Consider the following 24,909-nt stretch of genomic DNA (forward strand, 5'->3'; position numbering starts at 1 on the left):
CTGCAGGTTCTGTCGCCTACTCGCATCTGAGGAAGGTGTTTCACTTGTGCGTGTAGCTGGCAAAGACCGACCACGTCCTCTCCTTGCAACAGGAGCTCCACCAGCAGCACCACCACCGGGGCCATGTCCCTTATTTGACCTTCTCCTCATATTTCTCAAATTTAGGATCTTGCCCTAAATGGGTGTTTTTTGAGTAGCAAAATAGAACAACAGTATCTAAAGGGTGTATCTCACAGTAACATATGCAGCAAACGCTGCAAAATTATTTTTTTTGCCCTAAATGGGTGTTTTTTGAATAGCAGAATAGAACAACAGTATGTTGTGTATTTTGCCCAAAAAGGGTGTTTTTTTACTAACACAATATGACAGCAGTATATAAAGCTTGAATTCTAGACGTACAGATGCAGCAAGCAAGGGCTATAAAATTGTGGATTTTAGCCCAAAAAGGGTGTTTTTAAAAACCCAGAAAATTATAGCTATATATAGCTTTAAATGCGCACTGAATAATGCAAAGGAGCCCCAAGATGGAGGAAGATGCCAAAAATGGGTGTTTTTTCAAACCTTGAAAATTATTGCAGTATTTCAAGCTTGTTTTTATCACACATGCAGCAAGCAAGGGCTGTAAAACTGTGTATTTTGCCCTTAAATGGTGTTTTTTGACTAACACAGTAGGACAGCAGCTTGAATTCTACACGTACAGATGCAGCAAGCAAGGGCTATAAAATTGTGGATTTTAGCCCAAAAAGGGTGTTTTTTGACTAACACAGTAGGACAACAGCTTGAATTCTACACGTACAGATGCAGCAAGTAAGGGCTATAAAATTGTGGATTTTAGCCCAAAAAGGGTGTTTTTAAAAACCCAGAAAATTATAGCTATATATATCTTTAAATGCGCACTGAATAATGCGACAGAGCCCCAAGATGGAGGGTGATGCCAAAAATGGGTGTTCTTTCAAACCCTGAAAAATATTTCAGTATTTCAAGCTTGTTTTTATCACACATGCAGCAAGCAAGGGCTGTAAAACTGTGTATTTTGCCCAAAAAGGGTGTTTTTTGACTAACACAGCAGGACAGCAGCTTGAATTCTACACGTACAGATGCAGCAAGCAAGGGCTATAAAATTGTGGATTTTAGCCCAAAAAGCGTGTTTTTTGACAAACACAGTAGGACAGCAGCTTGAATTCTACACATACAGATGCAGCAAGCAAGGGCTAAAAAATTGTGGATTTTAGCCCAAAAACGGTGTTTTTAAAAACCCAGAAAATTATAGCTATATATAGCTTTAACTGCGCACTGAATAATGCAACAGAGCCCCAAGATGGAGGGTGATGCCAAAAATGGGTGTTTTTTCAAACCCTGAAAACTATTGCAGTATTTCAAGCTTGTTTTTATCACACTATAGCTTTAAATGCAGACTGAATATGCTGGTGCACTAAGCTTGCATAAACCATCCGCCCCCGCCCACCTAACTAAGAGATGGATAAAAGTTTTTTTTTTGTCACTGGGATCAATCAGGGCAGGGTAAAAAGATTGTGCCCTGCACCCACACAACAAAATCTATGTAGTTCGCTGAGTTGAAGTTCTGATTAAAGAATAATGATCCTGTCCTCCTATATTCTCTCCCTCAAAGCAGCAGCCACAGGCCTTTCCCTAGTACACAACAAAATCTATGTAGATCACTGAGTTGAAGTTCTGATTAAAGAATAAAGATTCTGTCCTCCTCCTATATTCTCTCCCTCAAAGCAGCAGCAGTGCCCTAGTACACAACAAAATCTATGTAGATTAGAATAATCAAAGATTCTGTCCTACTCCTATTCTCTCCCTCAAAGCAGCAGCCGCAGGCAGCCTTTCCCTACACTAGATAGAGCAGAGTGACGTGCGGCGCTATGTGACTCCAGCTTCTATAGACGCTGGGTCACATGCTGCACTGGCCAATCACAGCCATGCCATTAGTAGGCATGGCTGTTTTGGCTTCTAAGGGCACACCAGTTAAACGCTTGTGGATTGGCTGCCGGCATCTTTTTTTACGCGCCATTAAATTGCCGGACACCAAACTCGATAACGAACATGTTCGGGTTCAGGTCAGGTACCCGAAAACCCTAAAGTCCGGTACGAACCCCGAACTTTACAGTTCGGGTTCGCTCAACCCTAAACGGGACCTGATGGGTGTTGGTAGGCAGCTTTTTTTTTCAGTGGGTCATGGGGTGGGGCACCGTGATTGATTGATGTGGATCTATATTGCTGAATGATAGAATTGACGGTAGATGTTCATCAAGGGACTTTTTTTTTAATAACCACTTATCGTCCAGGGCATTTTTGAAATTTTTTATTAACATGTTAATATGGGCATTTTTTGCTACAAAATAACTTCGGACCCCAACATTATATTTTCTGAAAGCAGCAGACGTCCCATTGCAGACAAAACATTATTGCTCGAACCTAGCAGCCTGTCACGTCATCATGCCTGCCGGTGTACAACGGTGAGGTGTTAAATGCTTTGTGTATCCTGTGATGCTTGTGAGTATATTTTATATGTCATAAATTGGGAGTTTTAGTAATAGTGCTCGATGGCAGGGGTCTTCAAACAATGGCCCTCCAGTTGTTCAGGAACTGCAATTCTCATCATGCCTAGTCATGTCTGAGAATGTCAGAGTTGTACAATGCCTCATGGGATGTGTAGTTTTGCAACAGCTGGAGGGCCGTAGTTTGAGCATTCCTGCTCTATGGTTTCCTCTTGTCTCTTCCCACTATCCCTGAGGAAAGTTGGGTATCCTTGTAAATTGTGGATTGACGAGACAAGGTTGGAAAGTGGCAGTGAACTCTAGAATTACCTAATTTATGTGTCTAGGCTCTTGCCTTTAGAGATCCCTGGAATCCAGTAACGAGGTGGCACTTTCATATAAAAGACATCCCACACATAAGCAATAGTGCAAAATTAAGGAAATCAGTAGCGAAGCCCATATGACAGCAACTATATAAAGTCATGTAAACAGTCCATGAAAAAATCCATGAAAAAAGTCCATTAAAGAAGTCCGTCAACACTTGAAAATATTATGAGTAATTTCAATATTAACTAGAAAACCATGGTACAGGAGCACCCTTCCTGCCTGGCTGCAGGTGGAGTAGGAGTTGGTATTGGAGCAGTTGCTGCAACCAGGCAGGAAGTGTGCTCTTGTTTAGGAACCAAGGCAATATCCTCGAGACGGCACTCCATGTGGGAGAGGTTCCAGGATAAGGAGGAAGGTACTGTATACCAGCTGTCCAGCTGATCGGAGTGGTTTATGCAAAGCATTGTTTGCCTTTTCCAAGAGAGTGGAAGGCAATACTTTCTGGTGAATGGCCATAGTATTTGAAGTGTGAGCACACATCAGAGGTGGATCTTGAGGTTTCTCTTTCTTATATTCACATTGGGATACCATGATTCTCTAACTAATATTGAAATTACTCACAATATTTTCAAGTATTGACGGACTTCTTGTATTTTAGATGCTAAATATTATACGTTACAATGAATTTGAGCTTTTTATGGAAACCTTTTTTTAATTAATTGTTAATATGGATCTCTAACTTTTAATTACTTTAGTAACCCTCTCTCCTTGTGCAGTTATGCAGGACGATTCAAAATAAGTTAGCGTGTGCCAGATCTTTATTTGGTGTCTTGAGGTATCAGGAAAACACAAAGAGGAAACCAGGATTTATATATTCATACACAGCCTGATAAAATGTATTCCTAGAGTACCCTTGTTTAAAAAAAAAAGTTGAAGAACAAACTATTGTCAGATATGTGTAAAAACTAGAAAATTAATACCCGCGCTGTGATGTTAATTAGTTGAAAATAAAATTATAAATAAATTAATAATAAGTCCTGAAGCTGCTGCTCACTAGGTAAAATACCAGAAAAGTTAAAAATTCATAAAAGGCAGCGCTAACAGGTAAAAAACAACAATCTGTGTATACAATAGTAGAAAAGGGCACTATGTGTTCAAGATAAATACAAATTCATCAAAAAAATAATAAAGTGCATATGTGGAGTACAATTTAAATGTCCATAAGGCAATCAAATATATATTAGTGCAAAAAATTAATAAATAAATAAGGTGCAGTCCAGATAGATGGTTCCTTCAGAGGAACTAAAGTGCTTAAAGGTGCTTAAATAATCCAAATAAGGTGCCCAAGTGCTCTCAGGAAGAAGACCCCCTATGGGGATGCACTCACCAAATGGAAAGAAAAAGGACGCCTTAAGCTCACACTGTGTCCCCAGGATAGTTGGTTGGATCCTGCACAACCTCTTTAAGATGCCTTTTGCTTACTCCTTTCCTCTTACTCAGATCCATATGTTATAAAGGAGAGAAGGAGCCATGATAGTGAAGCCCGTAGGTATTTTATTAAAAGTAAATAAACAGAATGCTACTCACAAGCGTAAGATTATTTGAGCATGGGTTACATCAACAATGGTGTCATCCACTTCCGCGTACGCTGCCGGCGTGCGTTCCACGGTGGTTAACAGGAAATTACTTTGTGCGATGCTCCGCTGCCCGGAAGTGCGTCAACGCGTTTTGCCCGCCTTGATGGGCGTTATCAAAGATATCACTTCCGATAAGGCGGCTTATATTTATACTCCTCTGGCTTTGCTAACAGCCAATCACAGGAGGAGGGGTGGAGTACGATTTAGGCTATTAGCTTCCTGTTGACAGTCCCACACCAATCGTGTCCCCACGAAGGTTAAATAGGAACATATAGTAACTACTTCCGCAATGTTAAACCAAAACGGATCAAGTAATTATTTAAAAAAGTTGCCTATATATATATATATATTCATATACAGCCTCGGGGTCTCAACATAGAGTTAGATCTAAACTGTTTTCTTTCTAATTGGTGATCCTTTTTCCTCCTTGAGGATTGATGGAGATCTGGTAAAATAATAGATCCAGGGGAGAGAAATTTTTTTTATATTATGTGCACCTTTGTTTATTTTTCTTTTTATTTATCTTTATTTTTATTTTTATTTTTATTTTTGTTTTTGATTTTTTTATTTTTATTTTTATTTATTATTCATTTTTTATATTTATTTTATTATTTTTTATTTTTATTTTTTATTTTTTATTTTATTTTTCATTTTTAATTTTAATTTTATTTTTTATATTTTATCTTTTATTTTTATTTATTTTTTATTTTTTATTTTTATTTCTATTTCTATTGTTTTTTTATTTTTATTTTTTTTATTTTTATTTTTATTATTATTATTTTTTCTGCAGTTATCTACTCATATAAAATGAATTGTTATGCATCATTAAGTACATTATGTGTTGGAGGTCGGATATTTTCTAATTATGGTTATTATATATTTATTATTTTAATTATTTATATTAAAAGGAGTTTTTAAAGATTTTTAATTATGTTACTATCCTACTGGCAACAGGAAATGAGGTGGTGGTTTTACTTAACTTATAGCATTTTTTATGAATATATATATATATAGACAACTTTTTTAAATAATTACTTGATCCGTTTTGGTTTAACATTGCGGAAGTAGTTACTATATGTTCCTATTTAACCTTCGTGGGGACACGATCGGTGTGGGACTGTCAACAGGAAGCTAATAGCCTAAATCGTACTCCACCCCTCCTCCTGTGATTGGCTGTTAGCAAAGCCAGAGGAGTATAAATATAAGCCGCCTTACCGGAAGTGATGTCTTTGATAACGCCCATCAAGGCGGGCGAAACGCGCCGACGCACTTCCGGGCAGCGGAGCATCGCATGACGTAATTTCCTGTTAACCACCGTGGAACGCACGCCGGCAGCGTACGCGGAAGTGGATGACACCGTTGTTGATGTAACCCATGCTCAAATAACCTTACGCTTGTGAGTAGCATTCTGTTTATTTACTTTTAATAAAATACCTACGGGCTTCACTATCATGGCTCCTTCTCTCCTATAATTATAACATATGGATCTGAGCAAGAGGAAAGGAGTATGCAAAAGGCATCTTAAAGAGGTTGTGCAGGATCCATCCATCTATCCTGGGGACACAGTGTGAGCTTAAGGCGTCCTTTTTCTTTCCATTTGGTGAGTGCATCCCTATAGGGGGTCTTCTTCCTGAGAGCACTTGGGCACCTTATTTGGATTATTTAAGCACCTTTCAGCACTTTAGTTCCTCTGAAGGAACCATCTATATGGACTGCACCTTATTTATTAATTAATTTTTTGCACTAATATATATTTGATTGCCTTATGGACATTTAAATTGTACTCCACATATGCACTTTATTATTTTTTGATGAATTTGTATTTATCTTGAACACATAGTGCACTTTTATACTATTGTATACACAGATTGTTGTTTTTTACCTGTTAGCGCTGCCTTTTATGACTTTTTATTGTCAGATATGGCTGCATTTTTTTTAACCAGATATCTAAATGGGACATTAAATTCATACTGTAAATAAGAGCCACATGATCTTTATTTCCACTCATAAGCCATGCCTTTTGTGATAATCAGACACAGAAAATGCTGTCCTGGGACCATTGTATTTTTTTACTCCCAGCCTTTATAATTTACTAAATGTATGCAAATACACATATTGTCATGCCTTCAGCTTGGAAGTAATTAATGTTAGTGGAAGTTGTAATACCAATATTGTCCACAAGATGCCACTGTGACAAAGACGATTGTTGGACAGTACTTTATGGTATTTCTTGCTCTCTATTGCTGAATTTTAGTTCCACCCCTCTCTGAGAAAATCTCCATTTTAGATTTACCTCATGGAGGAGCAGACAGCATCTGAGGTTGCTGTGGGAAGATTCCTGAACCCTCTCGGAGGCATCGCTGGTATGCTCAGAACTGTTAGTTATATACTCAGTGCATATATTGTTTATGTTTGTACACTGATTGTATGCTTTATCTGTTTGTTTACAGTTTCACCTGACTATTCACAATCCTATTTGCATATCCATCTGACTTGTAACCTGTTTCATGTGATCACCATTCTTTCACTGGAATAAAGCCTTAAGTTACAAAAGGACTAGTTACTATATGATTAAAGGTTTAGCTGTATGTTGAGCTGCACACACCTGGGGCATACGTGTAGCGAGAACAGAACAGTGAAACAGCGGCTATCCAGCAAGTGGGATTTAGGACAGAGGCCTGCTACCCTGCCAGCGCAGTCATCTGCATATGCAATACAGCAGTCTCTACACAGTCAAGCATTCCTGCAAGCAGCATGTCACATAGCCAGACATCTTCACTCAAGACAAGGTCCCGAGTTTCTGGCTCCTCTAGATCTTCCTCCGCAAGCAATGCACTCGCCATAGCACGTGCGAAAGCTGAAGCCACCAAGGCCCGAGCAGCTTTTGCTGAGCAAGAAATGCAGATCAAACAGGAGAAAGTGAGGTTAAAAAGAGAGGCAGAGGAAGCCCTCTTAAAAACAAAGAAAGAAGCTGAGGAAGCCCTCCTGAAAGCAAAGACGCAAGAGATACAGTTAGAGGCAGAGAAAGCCCTCCTAGAAGTAGCCCTAGAGAAACTCACTGTAGAGAAGGAAGTAGCAGCAGCCATAGCTGAAGCAGAAGCCTTAGAATTAGCTGTATACCCGAGAAGTGAATTCAGCAGACGCAGCAATATTCTTGATCCAGCAGCTAAAACTCAAAATTCTCTACAACAAACTTCAGATTACATCAATCAACACTTTAAAACAAGCAGTGTAAAAGATGACGTCAAAGAGACAAGCCAAAGACACTCCACGGTACTGCCGCAAGTCAGTGACAAGCCTCAAGCCTGCAAACAGGAGAAATCCGTGCAAAGTGACGTCTCCTACGACAGACTACCCATAAGTGAGATAATAGAATCACCTTCTAATCGCCCTCCAGAACCAACGTCCAAGCCAGAATGGTACATCAGAGGCCAGCTTGGTACCAGCAAAAGGTATGACTACACACAGCCATCTTACCATGACAACACGCAACAGGCTAACCAAGCCACCATAGACTTTGCAAGGTTCTTTGCACGACGCAAGTTAGTCACCAAAGGACTTGAAAAGTTTAATGACCGCCCTGAAAACTACAGAGCTTGGCGGTCATCCTTTCAAAACACTATCAGAGACTTAGGGCTATCTTGCAGCGAAGAGATAGACCTCCTGATTAGGGTTGAGCGGACACCTAGATGTCCGTGTTCGACGGGTTCGGCCGAACTTTAAAAAAAAGTCCGGGTCCGTGTCCCGGACTTTTACCGAACTTTTCCCGGACACCGAACCCCATTGAAGTCAATGGGGACCCGAACTTTAAGGCACTAAAATGGCTCTAAAACACCAAAGGAAAGGGCTAGAGTGCTGCAAATGGCAGCAAAATGTAATTAAGAGCATGGCAAGTGCTCTGCAAACAAATGTGGATAGGGAAATAACTTAAAACAACAAAAAAAAACAGAAAAATAAAACAATGTTCTTCTTCATCTCTGAAGGACGAGGCCCATATGGAGTAGGAGGGAGGTTGAGGTGGTGGTGGATGTGGCGGTGACATAGGCGTGCGCACAGGGTGTGCTGGGTGTGCCTGGGCACACCCTAATCACCTAGGGCACATAGCATTGCCAGTGAGGAGATGGGAAAGATCTCCCTGGGACCTGCTCTGCTCTATTTCTCCTTGCCTACAGGTACATGGCCCCGATACATTACTCTCCCTGCTGGCAAACACATGCATGTGTATTTCAACTTTGGGGTGCACACCTTAATGCAATAGGCTGCGCACACCTATGGGCGGTGTAGGTGGAAGCGGCGGTGGAGGAGGACCAGGGCCGGATTAACAGCATCATGGGCTTGGTGCTGAGGATTTTGAAGGGCCTTAAGGGCCGTGCCTTGCCATGCACCCAGAGGAGGAAGGGTGCAGCCATGCATGCCTAATTCAACATGGGATGCTGTCTCTGAAGCCCATAAACACATCCATGCATCGCCAACTGTCCCTCCTTGTCCGGCCTTCACGCTGTGTGGGGAGGTTCTGAGGGTGCTGCCTGGGGAAGCGAGCATAGAAGCCAGACTTCTGTGTTTACAAGTGACAGAAGAGCGGTAACAGTGAATATGGCCAACCCGGGGCCTATATAAAAGGTAGGGGCCTGGAGCTGCAGCTCCAATAGCCCCTACATTAATCTGGCCCTGAGGAGGAGGACGAGGTAGCCAACACTGCTTCTTTTCAAAAATTTTAAATGAGGGTACACCCCAAAAGAGTGAGAAAGAGCAAAAATGGAACAATGGGTGGGTAAGGTCGGTATCCATTGCTATTCTGCATAAGGTACGGAAAAGTCCCGTGGGATCCATGCCTGGTTCATTTTAATGAACGTGAGCTTGTCCACATTGTCTCTGGACAGGCGGCTGCGCTTGTCTGTTATAACGCCCCCAGCCGTGCTAAATACCCGTTCAGATAATACACTGGCTGCAGGGCACGCCAGCACCTCCAAGGCGTAAAGGGCAAGCTCAGGCCATGTGCCCAATTTGGAGACCCAGAAGTTGAAGGGGGCAGACCCGTCATTCACTACATGTAGGCGTGTGCACACATACTGCTCCACCATGTTGGTAAAATGCTGCCTCCTGCTAAGACGTTCCATCTGAGCTGCTGGTGCTGCTGTTTGTTGTGGCGTGCTGACAAAGCTTTTCCACATTTCGGCCATGCTAACCCTGCCTTCTGAGGTGCTGGCGGTGCCCTGGTTGCGTTGGCGACCTCCTCCTCCTCCTCCTCTGCCTTGTGCTTCCACTGTGGCCCCGCTGTCAGATGGGAATGCCAGCAGCATGGCGTCTACCAGCGTGCGCTTGTACTCGCGCATCTTGCGATCGCGCTCCAGTGAGTGAATTAAGGACGGTACGTTGTCCTTGTAACGGGGATCCAGCAGCGTGGCCACCCAGTAATCAGCACAAGTTAGAATGTGGGCAACTCGGCGGTCGTTGTGGAGACACTGCAGCATGTAATCGCTCATGTGTGCCAGGCTGCCCAGAGGCAACGAAAGGCTGTCCTCTGTGGGAGGTGTATCGTCCGTGTCCTCTGTATCCCCCCAGCCACGCACCAGTGATGGCCATGAGCTGGCCTGGGTGCCACCCTGCTGTGAACATGGTTCCATCTCCTCCTCCAGCTCCTCCTCCTCCTCATCCTCCTCATCCTCCAGAACTGTGCCCCTGCTGGACAATTGCGTCCCTGGCGTTTGCGTGTGCAGGAACCCACCCTCGGAGCCCCTTGCGAATGACTGCCCTGAAAGCCTTGGAAATGTTACCTCTTCATCCTCCTCCTCCTCCTCATCCTGTGCCACATCCTCTTCCATCATCGCCCGAATTGTTTTTTCAAGGAGGCATAGAAGTGGGATAGTTAAGCTGAGAACGGCGTCATTGCCACTGGCCATGTTGGTGGAGTACTCAAAACAGCGCAACAAGGCACACAGGTCTCGCATGGAGGCCCAGTTAAATTAAATAGCGGAATAGAAAATATGATCCAAAAAAAGTGTATGTATATCACACGTACACAACCACACTGGGCCCCAATTACTATTGTTTGTACCCCTAAAAGGCTAGATGAGGAGTAGGGGGAGTATGGAACAGGCAGCACCCTCAAACCTTCAGAAGTATGAGATGAACCCCAACAACTTGGAAAGGTGGATCTCTCTCACACGTACCAACACAGACTATCCCCCAATTTAACTGATCCCCAAAGGTTTTTGATTAAATAGCGGAATAGAAAATATGATCCAAAAAAAGTGTATGTATATCACACGTACACAACCACACTAGGCCCCAATTACTATTGTTTGTACCCCTAAAAGGCTAGATGAGGAGTAGGGGGGGTATGGAACAGGCAGCACCCTCAAACCTTCAGAAGTATGAGATGAACCCCAACAACTTGGAAAGGTGGATCTCTCTCACACGTACCAACACAGACTATCCCCCAATTTAACTGATCCCCAAAGGTTTTTGATTAAATAGCGGAATAGAAAATATGATCCAAAAAAAGTGTATGTATATCACACGTTCACAACCACACTAGGCCCCAATTACTATTGTTTGTACCCCTAAAAGGCTAGATGAGGAGTAGGGGGGGTATGGAACAGGCAGCACCCTCAAACCTTCAGAAGTATGAGATGAACCCCAACAACTTGGAAAGGTGGATCTCTCTCACACGTACCAACACAGACTATCCCCCAATTTAACTGATCCCCAAAGGTTTTTGATTAAATAGCGGAATAGAAAATATGATCCAAAAAAAGTGTATGTATATCACACGTACACAACCACACTAGGCCCCAATTACTATTGTTTGTACCCCTAAAAGGCTAGATGAGGAGTAGGGGGGGTATGGAACAGGCAGCACCCTCAAACCTTCAGAAGTATGAGATGAACCCCAACAACTTGGAAAGGTGGATCTCTCTCACACGTACCAACACAGACTATCCCCCAATTTAACTGATCCCCAAAGGTTTTTGATTAAATAGCGGAATAGAAAATATGATCCAAAAAAAGTGTATGTATATCACACGTACACAACCACACTAGGCCCCAATTACTATTGTTTGTACCCCTAAAAGGCTAGGAGTAGGGGGAGTATGGAACAAGCAGCACCCTCAAACCTTCAGAAGTATGAGATGAACCCCAACAACTTGGAAAGGTGGATCTCTCTCACACGTACCAACACAGACTATCCCCCAATTTAACTGATCCCCAAAGGTTTTTGATTAAATAGCGGAATAGAAAATATGATCCAAAAAAAGTGTATGTATATCACACGTACACAACCACACTGGGCCCCAATTACTATTGTTTGTACCCCTAAAAGGCTAGATGAGGAGTAGGGGGAGTATGGAACAGGCAGCACCCTCAAACCTTCAGAAGTATGAGATGAACCCCAACAACTTGGAAAGGTGGATCTCTCTCACACGTACCAACACAGACTATCCCCCAATTTAACTGATCCCCAAAGGTTTTTGATTAAATAGCGGAATAGAAAATATGATCCAAAAAAAGTGTATGTATATCACACGTACACAACCACACTAGGCCCCAATTACTATTGTTTGTACCCCTAAAAGGCTAGATGAGGAGTAGTGGGGGTATGGAACAGGCAGCACCCTCAAACCTTCAGAAGTATGAGATGAACCCCAACAACTTGGAAAGGTGGATCTCTCTCACACGTACCAACACAGACTATCCCCCAATTTAACTGATCCCCAAAGGTTTTTGATTAAATAGCGGAATAGAAAATATGATCCAAAAAAAGTGTATGTATATCACACGTTCACAACCACACTAGGCCCCAATTACTATTGTTTGTACCCCTAAAAGGCTAGATGAGGAGTAGGGGGGGTATGGAACAGGCAGCACCCTCAAACCTTCAGAAGTATGAGATGAACCCCAACAACTTGGAAAGGTGGATCTCTCTCACACGTACCAACACAGACTATCCCCCAATTTAACTGATCCCCAAAGGTTTTTGATTAAATAGCGGAATAGAAAATATGATCCAAAAAAAGTGTATGTATATCACACGTACACAACCACACTAGGCCCCAATTACTATTGTTTGTACCCCTAAAAGGCTAGATGAGGAGTAGGGGGGGTATGGAACAGGCAGCACCCTCAAACCTTCAGAAGTATGAGATGAACCCCAACAACTTGGAAAGGTGGATCTCTCTCACACGTACCAACACAGACTATCCCCCAATTTAACTGATCCCCAAAGGTTTTTGATTAAATAGCGGAATAGAAAATATGATCCAAAAAAAGTGTATGTATATCACACGTACACAACCACACTAGGCCCCAATTACTATTGTTTGTACCCCTAAAAGGCTAGATGAGGAGTAGGGGGGGTATGGAACAGGCAGCACCCTCAAACCTTCAGAAGTATGAGATGAACCCCAACAACTTGGAAAGGTGGATCTCTCTCACACGTACCAACACAGACTATCCCCCAATTTAACTGATCCCCAAAGGTTTTTGATTAAATAGCGGAATAGAAAATATGATCCAAAAAAAGTGTATGTATATCACACGTACACAACCACACTAGGCCCCAATTACTATTGTTTGTACCCCTAAAAGGCTAGGAGTAGGGGGAGTATGGAACAGGCAGCACCCTCAAACCTTCAGAAGTATGAGATGAACCCCAACAACTTGGAAAGGTGGATCTCTCTCACACGTACCAACACAGACTATCCCCCAATTTAACTGATCCCCAAAGGTTTTTGATTAAATAGCGGAATAGAAAATATGATCCAAAAAAAGTGTATGTATATCACACGTACACAACCACACTAGGCCCCAATTACTATTGTTTGTACCCCTAAAAGGCTAGATGAGGAGTAGGGGGAGTATGGAACAGGCAGCACCCTCAAATCTTCAGAAGTATGAGATTGTGTTCACTGTACCCCACAAAGATTGAGTTCACTGCACCCCACAATGATTGTGTTCACTGCACCCCACAAAGATTGTGTTCACTGCACCTCACAAAGATTGTGTTCACTGTACCCCCCAAAGATTGTGTTCACTGCACCCCACAAAGATTCTGTTCACTGTACCCCACAAAGATTGTGTTCACTGCACCCTAAAAGGATGTTGTTCACTGCACCCCACAAAGATTGTGTTCACTGCACCCTAAAAGGATGTTGTTCACTGCACCCCAAAAAGATTGTGTTCACTGTACCCCCCCAAAGATTGTGTTCACTGCACCCCACAAAGATTGTGTTCACTGCACCCCAAAAAGATTGTGTTCACTGTACCCCCCAAAGATTGTGTTCACTGCACCCCAAAAAGATTGTGTTCACTGTACCCCCCAAAGATTGTGTTCACTGCACCCCACAAAGATTCTGTTCACTGTACCCCACAAAGATTGTGTTCACGGCACCCCAAAAAGATTGTGTTCACTGTACCCCCTTTAAAGATTGTGTTCACTGCACCCCACAAAGATTCTGTTCACTGCACCCCACAAAGGATTTTGTTCACTGCACCCCAAAAAGATTGTGTTCACTGCACCCCAAAAAGGATTTTGATCACTGCACCCCAAAAAGGATGTTGTTCACTGCACCCCAAAAATGATTTTGTTCACTCCACCCCAAAAAGATTGTGTTCACTGCACCCCACAAAGATTGTGTTCACTGCACCCCAAAAAGATTGTGTTCACTGTACCCCCCAAAGATTGTGTTCACTGCACCCCACAAAGATTCTGTTCACTGTACCCCACAAAGATTGTGTTCACTGCACCCCAAAAAGATTGTGTTCACTGCACCCCAAAAAGGATGTTGTTCACTGCACCCCAAAAAGGATGTTGTTCACTCCACCCCAAAAAGATTGTGTTCACTGCACCCCACAAAGATTGTGTTCACTGCACCCCAAAAAGATTGTGTTCACTGCACCCCAAAAATGATTTTGTTCACTGCACCCCAAAAAGGATTTTGTTCACTGCACCCCAAAAAGGATGTTGTTCACTCCACCCCAAAAAGATTGTGTTCACTGCACCCCAAAAAGATTGTGTTCACTGCACCCCACAAAGGATTTTGTTCACTGCACCCCAAAAAGATTGTGTTCACTGCACCCCAAAAAGGATGTTGTTCACTGCACCCCAAAAAGGATTTTGTTCACTGCACCCCAAAAAGATTGTGTTCACTGCACCCCACAAAGGATTTTGTTCACTGCACCCCACAAAGATTGTGTTCACTGCACACCAAAAAGGATTGTGTTCACTGCACCCCAAAAAGATTTTGTTCACTGCACCCCAAAAAGATTGTGTTCACTGCAGCCCAAAAAGATTGTGTTCACTGCAGCCCAAAAAGATTGTGTTCACTGCAGCCCAAAAAGATTGTGTTCACTGCAGCCCAAAAAGATTGTGTTCACTGCAGCTCACACACAGAAAAATGGATGTGGATCACTGACACCTGCCTATCTCCAATCCCACACCACACAGCAATATCGATTGTAGTTTGTAGAACACAGTTTCCCTAAAATTCAGCAGACTCTGTCCCTAACAGGATTGAGAAGAGATCGTAGATCAGGATTGAGTGCAGATTCACCCCACCCCCCACACAGCAATATCGATTGTAGTTTGTAGAAGACACTGACCCTATAATTCAGCAGACTCTATCCCTAAAATGCCTACAACTCGCCCTGCCTAAACACTCCGACCTGTCCCTCAATTCTATCCGGACACAAATGGTTTTTTCCTGCCTATCTTTCCCTAATCAGCAGCCAGCACATTGATGTGTGCTCTGTCCCTTAGCTAAGCAGCAGAATGACGCTGCTGCGGCGGCTGCCTCGAACTTATAAAGACTTGGTCACATGCTTCAGACGGCCAATCACAGCTACTAAGACATTTGCAGGCATGGCTGGGATGGCTTAAGGCACACCAGTTAAACGATTGTTGATTGGCTGTTGAAAGCCCGCCATGAAAAGAGCGCCAAAGCATGCAAAACCCGGAAATAAAACGACCGAACACGGATTTTTACCCGAACATACAGTAAAGTGTCCGTGTCCGTGTTCGGGTAAAAAAAATCCAATTATTCGGTACGAACACGAATAATACAGTCCGTGTTCGCTCAACACTACTCCTGATCAAATGGCTTGGAAATGAGTCTACCGAGCACGCCAGGCGAATCAGGACAATAAATATAAACTACCCAGACACTGGTCTTAGAACAATCTGGGATAGACTTGATGAGTGTTATGGTTCAGCAGAAGCAGTAGAAAATGCATTATTCAAAAGACTTGATAACTTTCCCAGAATACCTAGCAAAGCCTACCATAAACTTAGAAAGTTAAGTGACTTGTTAATAGAACTTCAAGTAGCTAAATCCGAGGGAGACTTACAAGGACTTGCATTCCTTGACACAGCCAGAGGTGTCAATCCCATTGTGCAAAAGTTACCCTATAACTTGCAAGAGCAGTGGATTACACATGGATCCCGATTTAAAAGACAGCATGATGTTCCATTCCCTCCTTTTTCTGTTTTTGTGGACTTTGTGTGCCAGCAAGCTAAAACAAGAAATGATCCAAGTTTTGATTTTACGCTGTTGTGTGCTGCTCCTGTGGGACTTAACCCTCGCAGACCTCCAGTAGCAGTACACAAAACTAATGTGTCTCCTCCAGGTTCCTTTCACAGGTCTGTCAACTTCTCTAACTCAGAGACAAAGGTCAACGATCCTGGTAAGCAGTGTCCCTTGCATCGGAAGCCGCATCCTTTCCTAAAATGCAGAGCCTTCAGAGAGAAAACCCTGCAGGACCGCAAAGCCCTCCTCAAGGAGAACCACATCTGCTACAGGTGCTGCTCTTCAACATCTCATCTCGCCAAGGACTGTAAGGTCAGTTTAAAATGCACAGAATGTGACAGCTCAGATCACAACACAGGGTTGCATCCTGGGCCTGCTCCATGGACTTTACAACACACCCTCAGCACTAGTGAGCACGGCGGGCAGGAGGAGCACACCACCACAACTACACCAGAGGTCACTTCACAATGTACAGAGATCTGCAAAGGAGCCATAGGTGGTAGGTCCTGCTCCAAAATCTGCCTAGTCAGAGTCTACCCAGCAGGCCAAAAAGACAAAGCTATTAAGCTTTACGTAATCCTGGATGACCAAAGTAACAAGTCATTAGCCAGCTCGACTTTCTTTGACATGTTCAGCGTTAAAGGCCTCAGCATTCCCTACTCCTTAAAAACTTGTGCAGGAATAGTGGAGACGGCTGGTAGGAGAGCATCCAGCTACCAAATCGAGTCCATCGATGGGCGACCACGCTTGTCTTTGCCAACTCTTATCGAATGCAATCAGATCCCTGATCATAGATCTGAAATTCCTACACCAGATGTAGCTGCTCATCACCCACACTTGAAACGCATAGCACATCTGATACCAGAGCTTGATCCTCAGGCTCAGATCATCCTACTCCTCGGGAGAGATATCTTACAAGCCCACAAATCAAGAGCTCAGATTAATGGTCCCAATAACGCTCCTTATGCTCAGAAGTTAGACCTAGGATGTGTCATCATAGGAGATGTCTGTCTAGGAAGCGTGCACAAACCTAACTCCGTTAGCAGCATGCTGACAAATACCCTAGAGAATGGACGTCCCTCTCTTTTCCAGCCATGCCACAACCATTTCCTTGTTAAGGAATCGGCCTACGGCACCCACTCATCTTGTCCCTTCACAAGCCCCACTAGTGACAACTTTGCCTGTGACAGTGACCAAGACCATTTAGGGTGCACAGTCTTTCACAGAACTAAAGATGACAATTGCGTGGCAATGTCTATCGAAGACAAACTCTTCTTAGAAATAATGGAGCAGGGTCTAGTCAAAGAAAGCACAAACAGCTGGGTCGCACCTCCTCCCTTCAAACCACAGAGACAACGCTTACCCAATAACAGAGAACAAGCGTTACAACGTTTTGCTTCCCTTAAACGTAATTTGCAAAGAAAGCCAGAGATGAAGGAACATTTCTTTTCTTTCATGGGGAAGATCTTTGAGAACAGTCATGCCGAGGTGGCTCCCACCCCTAAAGACTCTGAAGAGTGTTGGTATCTCCCTATATTCGGAGTGTACCATCCCAAAAATCCAGGTCAAATCAGAGTAGTGTTTGACTCTAGTGCCAAATACAAGGGTATCTCCTTAAACGATGTCCTCTTGACAGGCCCAGACCTTAACAACAAACTCCTGGGAGTGCTCTTACGCTTCCGCAAAGATTCTATTGCCTTCATAGCTGACATCCAGCAGAGGTTCCATTGTTTCTTGGTCAGAGAGGAAGACAGGAACTTCCTAAGGTTCCTTTAGTTCCAAGACAATGATCCTTGCAAAGATATCTCAGAGTATCGCATGAGGGTACACATCTTTGGCAATAGCCCTTCACCCGCAGTCGCTATCTACGGACTCAGACATTCTGCCCAAGAAGGTGAACTTGAGTTTGGCTCAGATGCAAGACAATTCGTAGAGAAAGACTTTTATGTGGATGACTGTTTAAAATCCTTACCTTCCAGTGAGTCTGCAATCTGTCTTCTTAAAAGAGCACAGGAAATGCTCGCTTGTTCCAACCTCAGGCTTCACAAGATTGCTTCTAACAGCAAAGAGGTAATGGAAGCTTTCCCCGCTCAAGACCATTACAGTGATCTAAAGGACTTAGATCTGGGTACAGACTCTTTACCTGTACTACGCAGTCTAGGTCTACTTTGGGACTTGAAATCCGATTCCTTTACCTTCCAAGTAAATGGAGAAGAAAGACCCTTCACTCGCAGAGGTGTCTTGTCTACAATCAATAGCCTGTATGATCCATTAGGATTTGTGGCACCTGTTACAATTCAAGGTAAAGCCTTACTTAGAGACTTGATTCGTGAAACATCCGACTGGGATGCCCCACTACCCCTCAATAAGAGAAACTCTTGGGTAGAGTGGAGGGACTCTTTATCAGTCTTATCTGATCTCCATGTTTCACGCCCATATGCTCCTGTACCTTCTACAGAGATACAGAGTCAAAACCTTTGCATATTCTGTGATGCTTCTGTAGAGGCAATAGCTGCCGTGGCCTACTTAAGAACTGTTGACACTACAGCACGATGCCACGTAGGATTCATCATGGGCAAAGCTTGCTCCACACCCTGAGCACACTATACCTAGGCTAGAACTTTGTGCTGCAGTACTAGCTGTTGAACTTGCAGAACTAATAACCTCAGAGATGGACATTGACCTTAAAGATGTTCAGCTCTACACAGACAGCAAGGTAGTTCTAGGCTACATCTACAATGAGACAAGACGTTTCTACGTTTATGTCAACAACAGAGTGCTGAGGATTAGGAGATCCACTAGTCCAACACAATGGCGCTACGTACCTACTGACTATAACCCTGCAGACCATGCTACAAGAGCTGTTGCTGCATGTAACCTTAAAGACACTACATGGTTTACTGGACCTGCATTCTTGTACGATGCAGAACAAACCTTTCCTAAAAGTGACACTATTGAACTAATAGATCCAGACTCAGATACTGACATCCGTCCTGAGATCTCAACATTTCATTCTGCAACTTCAGGTTGTCAGCTAAAATCTGACAGATTTACCAGATTCTCAAAATGGAAGACACTTGTTCGAGCAATTTCTTGTCTTATCCATATAGCTCGCTCCTTTAAAGGTGACTCAAACAGCTGTGACCGCAAGGGATGGCACCATTGCCAAAGGATCAGTTCAGTATTAGAGCTACAGCAGTCTCAGGATCTTATCATCCGCACTGTACAGCATGAAGCATATGCTAAGGAGATTGACTGTATCTTGAACGGAAAACCTATCCCTAGAGACAGTGCCCTGAGAAAACTTGACCCATTCCTTGATCAAAATGGACTACTTAGGGTAGGTGGTCGTCTAAGGCAAGCTAACCTAGAGTCGGATGAGAGAAACCCTCTAATAGTTCCTGGTCACCACCACATCGCTCACTTGATTTTATTACATCATCACTCCCATGTAAAGTGGAAGTCAAGATCCAGAGAATCAAGGAGACCAAATTGTTCCTCAGACCTGTTTCTGAACTAGTTCTGTTGTTATCATCTGAGGAATAAATAGTGGTATCTGATGATACCAGACGGGGAGTGTCATGCCTTCAGCTTGGAAGTAATTAATGTTAGTGGAAGTTGTAATACCAATATTGTCCACAAGATGCCACTGTGACAAAGACGATTGTTGGACAGTACTTTATGGCATTTCTTGCTCTCTATTGCTGAATATTAGTTCCACCCCTCTCTGAGAAAATCTCCATTTTAGATTTACCTCATGGAGGAGCAGACAGCATCTGAGGTTGCTGCGGGAAGATTCCTGAACCCTCCTGGAGGCATCGTGGTATGCTCAGAACTGTTAGTTATATACTCAGTGCATATATTGTTTATGTTTGTACACTGATTGTATGCTTTATCTGTTTATTTACAGTTTCACCTGACTATTCACAATCCTATTTGCATATCCATCTGACTTGTAACCTGTTTCATGTGACCACCATTCTTTCACTGGAATAAAGCCTTAAGTTACAAAAGGACTGGTTACTATAGGATTAAAGGTTTAGCTGTATGTTGAGCTGCACACGCCTGGGGCATACGTGTAGTGAGAACAGACCACATATGCATAAATGCATGTCTACACATTGCATAATATATATACATGTATATGGTGTAAACAAAAATCGGCGCTAATTCAAAACCTTGTGAGATGCCAAATAAATATCAAATAAATATCGTGGGTATAATCCAAATGCAGTAAATCAACATCAACATAAAACACTGACAGAAAATCCAAATGTGTCAAAAAGTTGATAAACACAATGTCCCATAAATGTGATCCAACGCTGTGCTCTAAATAAATAATATAATCTGTTCATAAGGCTGATAAATAAATATGTCCAAAATGACAGATAACCAAAATCTTCTGTGCTAAAATAAATCTTCACAATCAAAGCGATTAAACATTCATAAGGTGAAGGTGAAAAAATGTTATAAAAGTGTATTGCCAATCCCGGTGCTATAAAGTGTTCAGTGGCCGCTTACCTCTGACACACAATTAAGTGCATGTGTGTAAAACAGGTTGTGGATTCTATGCTCCAAATCCAGCTCCACCTATAGTCTTTTGGATGAGTAGATGGTATAAATCCTGTAGTCCGTATTAAGCAGATGTCCTAATAAAATGTAGATCCTCAGTTCTGCAACTGTGTGTCACAAACATCCATCGAGCCTCATGGGGATGTAAAAGATGAGAGCGCTCATAGTGTAGTATGTCAAAGAATTTTTAATGAGCAAAAAAATATCGCACTTACATGCAAGCAGTAAAAAATGAGCAGTGACTCCACTCAATGCGGTACACAGTAGGACTTCCGGTTACGGCCGTGAACACGGAAGTAACGTCACCCGGCTCCTCCCGATGCGTTGCGTCACTACGCACGTGACTTTATCAAGGGATGACATACCTTTGAGTGGAGTCACTGCTAATTTTTTAAAGACCCCAAAAAAATGCCCAAAAAAAAGCCTGCAATAACACACCTGGGCGTTTTTTTTTTGGCGCAGGTGTTTTTTTGGGCATTTTTTTGGGGTCTTTGGAGGCAGGCATGACATCTGAACTGCTGTATAGGGGTATATATACACACACATGTATGTATATATACACCTACACACATATAGGTGTGAAAATAGCAGAACACTATACTTGCGCTAATGAAATAATTAACACCAATATGTCTCCGCTCCTATCACACCTATATATGTGTATGTGTATATATACATATAAGTGTGTGTGTATATATACCCCTACACAGAAGTTCAGATGTTTTGCCTGCCTCCAAAGACCCCAAAAAATGCCCAAAAAAAAACCCTGCAATAACACACCTGGGCGTTTTTTTTTTTTTTTGGCACAGGGGTTTTTTGGGCATTTTTTTGGGGTCTTTGGAGCCAGGCAAAACATCTGAACTTCTGTGTAGGGATATATATACACACACACTTATATGTATATATACACATACACATATATAGGTGTTATAGGAGCAGAGACATATGCCTGTTAATTATTTCATTAGCGCAAGCATAGTGTTCTGCTATTTTCACACCTATGTATGTGTAGGTGTATATATACATACATGTGTGTATATATACCCCTATTCAGAAGTTCAAATGTCATGCCTGACTCCAAACTTGTCCTCAAAAAAGCCCTATGAACGCCTGCAGCAAAAAGCAGGCTGACCGGTGAGAAGCCATATTCCTGCTCTGTAAGTGACAAAAGAGAAACAATCTTTTCTCTATAGCGGTCACCCTGAAATGGAAGGGTTTTTTCACCCTGCCATAGCAGTCAGAGTCAGTTAACCCTACACTACACTACGGTCCCCTTACACTTAAAACTTTCCCTACAGAAACTAGATTATTAAAGCTAACTAAAGTGGAAAATAGCACCCTAACTACACTAGATATCCCTTTCCTCACACTAAAAATGACTAAATGACACTTTGTATCAGAAGTCACAGAACTGCTTCCACTCTCTTCCATGTCCCTGTATTACAATGCTAGGAATTTGGCGGGGGCTATCTTATATACTGGGGGGCGTATTCACTAATGATTGGCCTCTGGACCCCCTAGTCACTCCAATCACATTCCTAGCATTCTCCTGCCCCCTCAATTGGTTTTTACTGATGGTTTTGGCTTTTAAAGCCCATTTCCTGTCCCATTGCATTTTGGTCGGTTCTGGTTGCCGAATTCCGAACTTTTTCAGCAAAAAGTTCGGAATTCGGCCGAACCTCGAACAGCCAATGTTTGGGTCGAACCGATGGTCGACCCGAACCGTTCGATCATCCCTAATAAGGATGAGACAGCCGGCATATGGTTCTGGCACATAGTGAGAGGAACTGTATAGGTTGTAAAAAGTCTCACACATGTGGCATCCCCATACTCAGGAGACATAGCAGAATGTGTTTAAGGGGGTAATTGCAAGTTTTTCTATGCTTTGTGTAAGAAATAGCTTGTACAAATGACAACTTTGTGAAAAAAAGATTTTAATTTCTTTATTTTCCAAAAAACTGTGACAAAAAATGACAACCTCAAATAACTTACTGTGCCTCTTACTAAATATCTTAGTGATGGGCCAAACACCCCCCTGTTCGGTTCGAACATCTCGAACAGGGAAAAAGTTCTAGTGAACATGCAAACTCTATTAATGTATACGAACTTAAAAAAACAAAAGTCCTAATTTTAAAGGCTTATATGTAGGGTTGAGCGGACACCTAGATGTCCGTGTTCGACGGGTTCGGCCGAACTTTAAAAAAAAGTCCGGGTCCGTGTCCCGGACTTTTACCGAACTTTTCCCGGACACCGAACCCCATTGAAGTCAATGGGGACCCGAACTTTAAGGCACTAAAATGGCTCTAAAACACCAAAGGAAAGGGCTAGAGTGCTGCAAATGGCAGCAAAACGTAATTAAGAGCATGGCAAGTGCTCTGCAAACAAATGTGGATAGGGAAATAACTTAAAACAACAAAAAAAACAGAAAAATAAAACAATGTTCTTCTTCATCTCTGAAGGACGAGGCCCATATGGAGTAGGAGGGAGGTTGAGGTGGTGGTGGATGTGGCGGTGACATAGGCGTGCGCACAGGGTGTGCTGGGTGTGCCTGGGCACACCCTAATCACCTAGGGCACATAGCATTGCCAGTGAGGAGATGGGAAAGATCTCCCTGGGACCTGCTCTGCTCTATTTCTCCTTGCCTACAGGTACATGGCCCCGATACATTACTCTCCCTGCTGGCAAACACATGCATGTGTATTTCAACTTTGGGGTGCACACCTTAATGCAATAGGCTGCGCACACCTATGGGCGGTGTAGGTGGAAGCGGCGGTGGAGGAGGACCAGGGCCGGATTAACAGCATCATGGGCTTGGTGCTGAGGATTTTGAAGGGCCTTAAGGGCCGTGCCTTGCCATGCACCCAGAGGAGGAAGGGTGCAGCCATGCATGCCTAATTCAACATGGGATGCTGTCTCTGAAGCCCATAAACACATCCATGCATCGCCAACTGTCCCTCCTTGTCCGGCCTTCACGCTGTGTGGGGAGGTTCTGAGGATGCTGCCTGGGGAAGCGAGCATAGAAGCCAGACTTCTGTGTTTACAAGTGACAGAAGAGCGGTAACAGTGAATATGGCCAACCCGGGGCCTATATAAAAGGTAGGGGCCTGGAGCTGCAGCTCCAATAGCCCCTACATTAATCTGGCCCTGAGGAGGAGGACGAGGTAGCCAACACTGCTTCTTTTCAAAAATTTTAAATGAGGGTACACCCCAAAAGAGTGAGAAAGAGCAAAAATGGAACAATGGGTGGGTAAGGTCGGTATCCATTGCTATTCTGCATAAGGTACGGAAAAGTCCCGTGGGATCCATGCCTGGTTCATTTTAATGAACGTGAGCTTGTCCACATTGTCTCTGGACAGGCGGCTGCGCTTGTCTGTTATAACGCCCCCAGCCGTGCTAAATACCCGTTCAGATAATACACTGGCTGCAGGGCACGCCAGCACCTCCAAGGCGTAAAGGGCAAGCTCAGGCCATGTGCCCAATTTGGAGACCCAGAAGTTGAAGGGGGCAGACCCGTCATTCACTACATGTAGGCGTGTGCACACATACTGCTCCACCATGTTGGTAAAATGCTGCCTCCTGCTAAGACGTTCCATCTGAGCTGCTGGTGCTGCTGTTTGTTGTGGCGTGCTGACAAAGCTTTTCCACATTTCGGCCATGCTAACCCTGCCTTCTGAGGTGCTGGCGGTGCCCTGGTTGCGTTGGCGACCTCCTCCTCCTCCTCCTCTGCCTTGTGCTTCCACTGTGGCCCCGCTGTCAGATGGGAATGCCAGCAGCATGGCGTCTACCAGCGTGCGCTTGTACTCGCGCATCTTGCGATCGCGCTCCAGTGAGTGAATTAAGGACGGTACGTTGTCCTTGTAACGGGGATCCAGCAGCGTGGCCACCCAGTAATCAGCACAAGTTAGAATGTGGGCAACTCGGCGGTCGTTGTGGAGACACTGCAGCATGTAATCGCTCATGTGTGCCAGGCTGCCCAGAGGCAACGAAAGGCTGTCCTCTGTGGGAGGTGTATCGTCCGTGTCCTCTGTATCCCCCCAGCCACGCACCAGTGATGGCCATGAGCTGGCCTGGGTGCCACCCTGCTGTGAACATGGTTCCATCTCCTCCTCCAGCTCCTCCTCCTCCTCATCCTCCTCATCCTCCAGAACTGTGCCCCTGCTGGACAATTGCGTCCCTGGCGTTTGCGTGTGCAGGAACCCACCCTCGGAGCCCCTTGCGAATGACTGCCCTGAAAGCCTTGGAAATGTTACCTCTTCATCCTCCTCCTCCTCCTCATCCTGTGCCACATCCTCTTCCATCATCGCCCGAATTGTTTTTTCAAGGAGGCATAGAAGTGGGATAGTTAAG

The sequence above is a fragment of the Pelophylax lessonae genome (genome assembly GCF_965119305.1).
Source record: "Pelophylax lessonae genome assembly, chromosome: 2".
Taxonomy (NCBI): domain Eukaryota; kingdom Metazoa; phylum Chordata; class Amphibia; order Anura; family Ranidae; genus Pelophylax; species Pelophylax lessonae.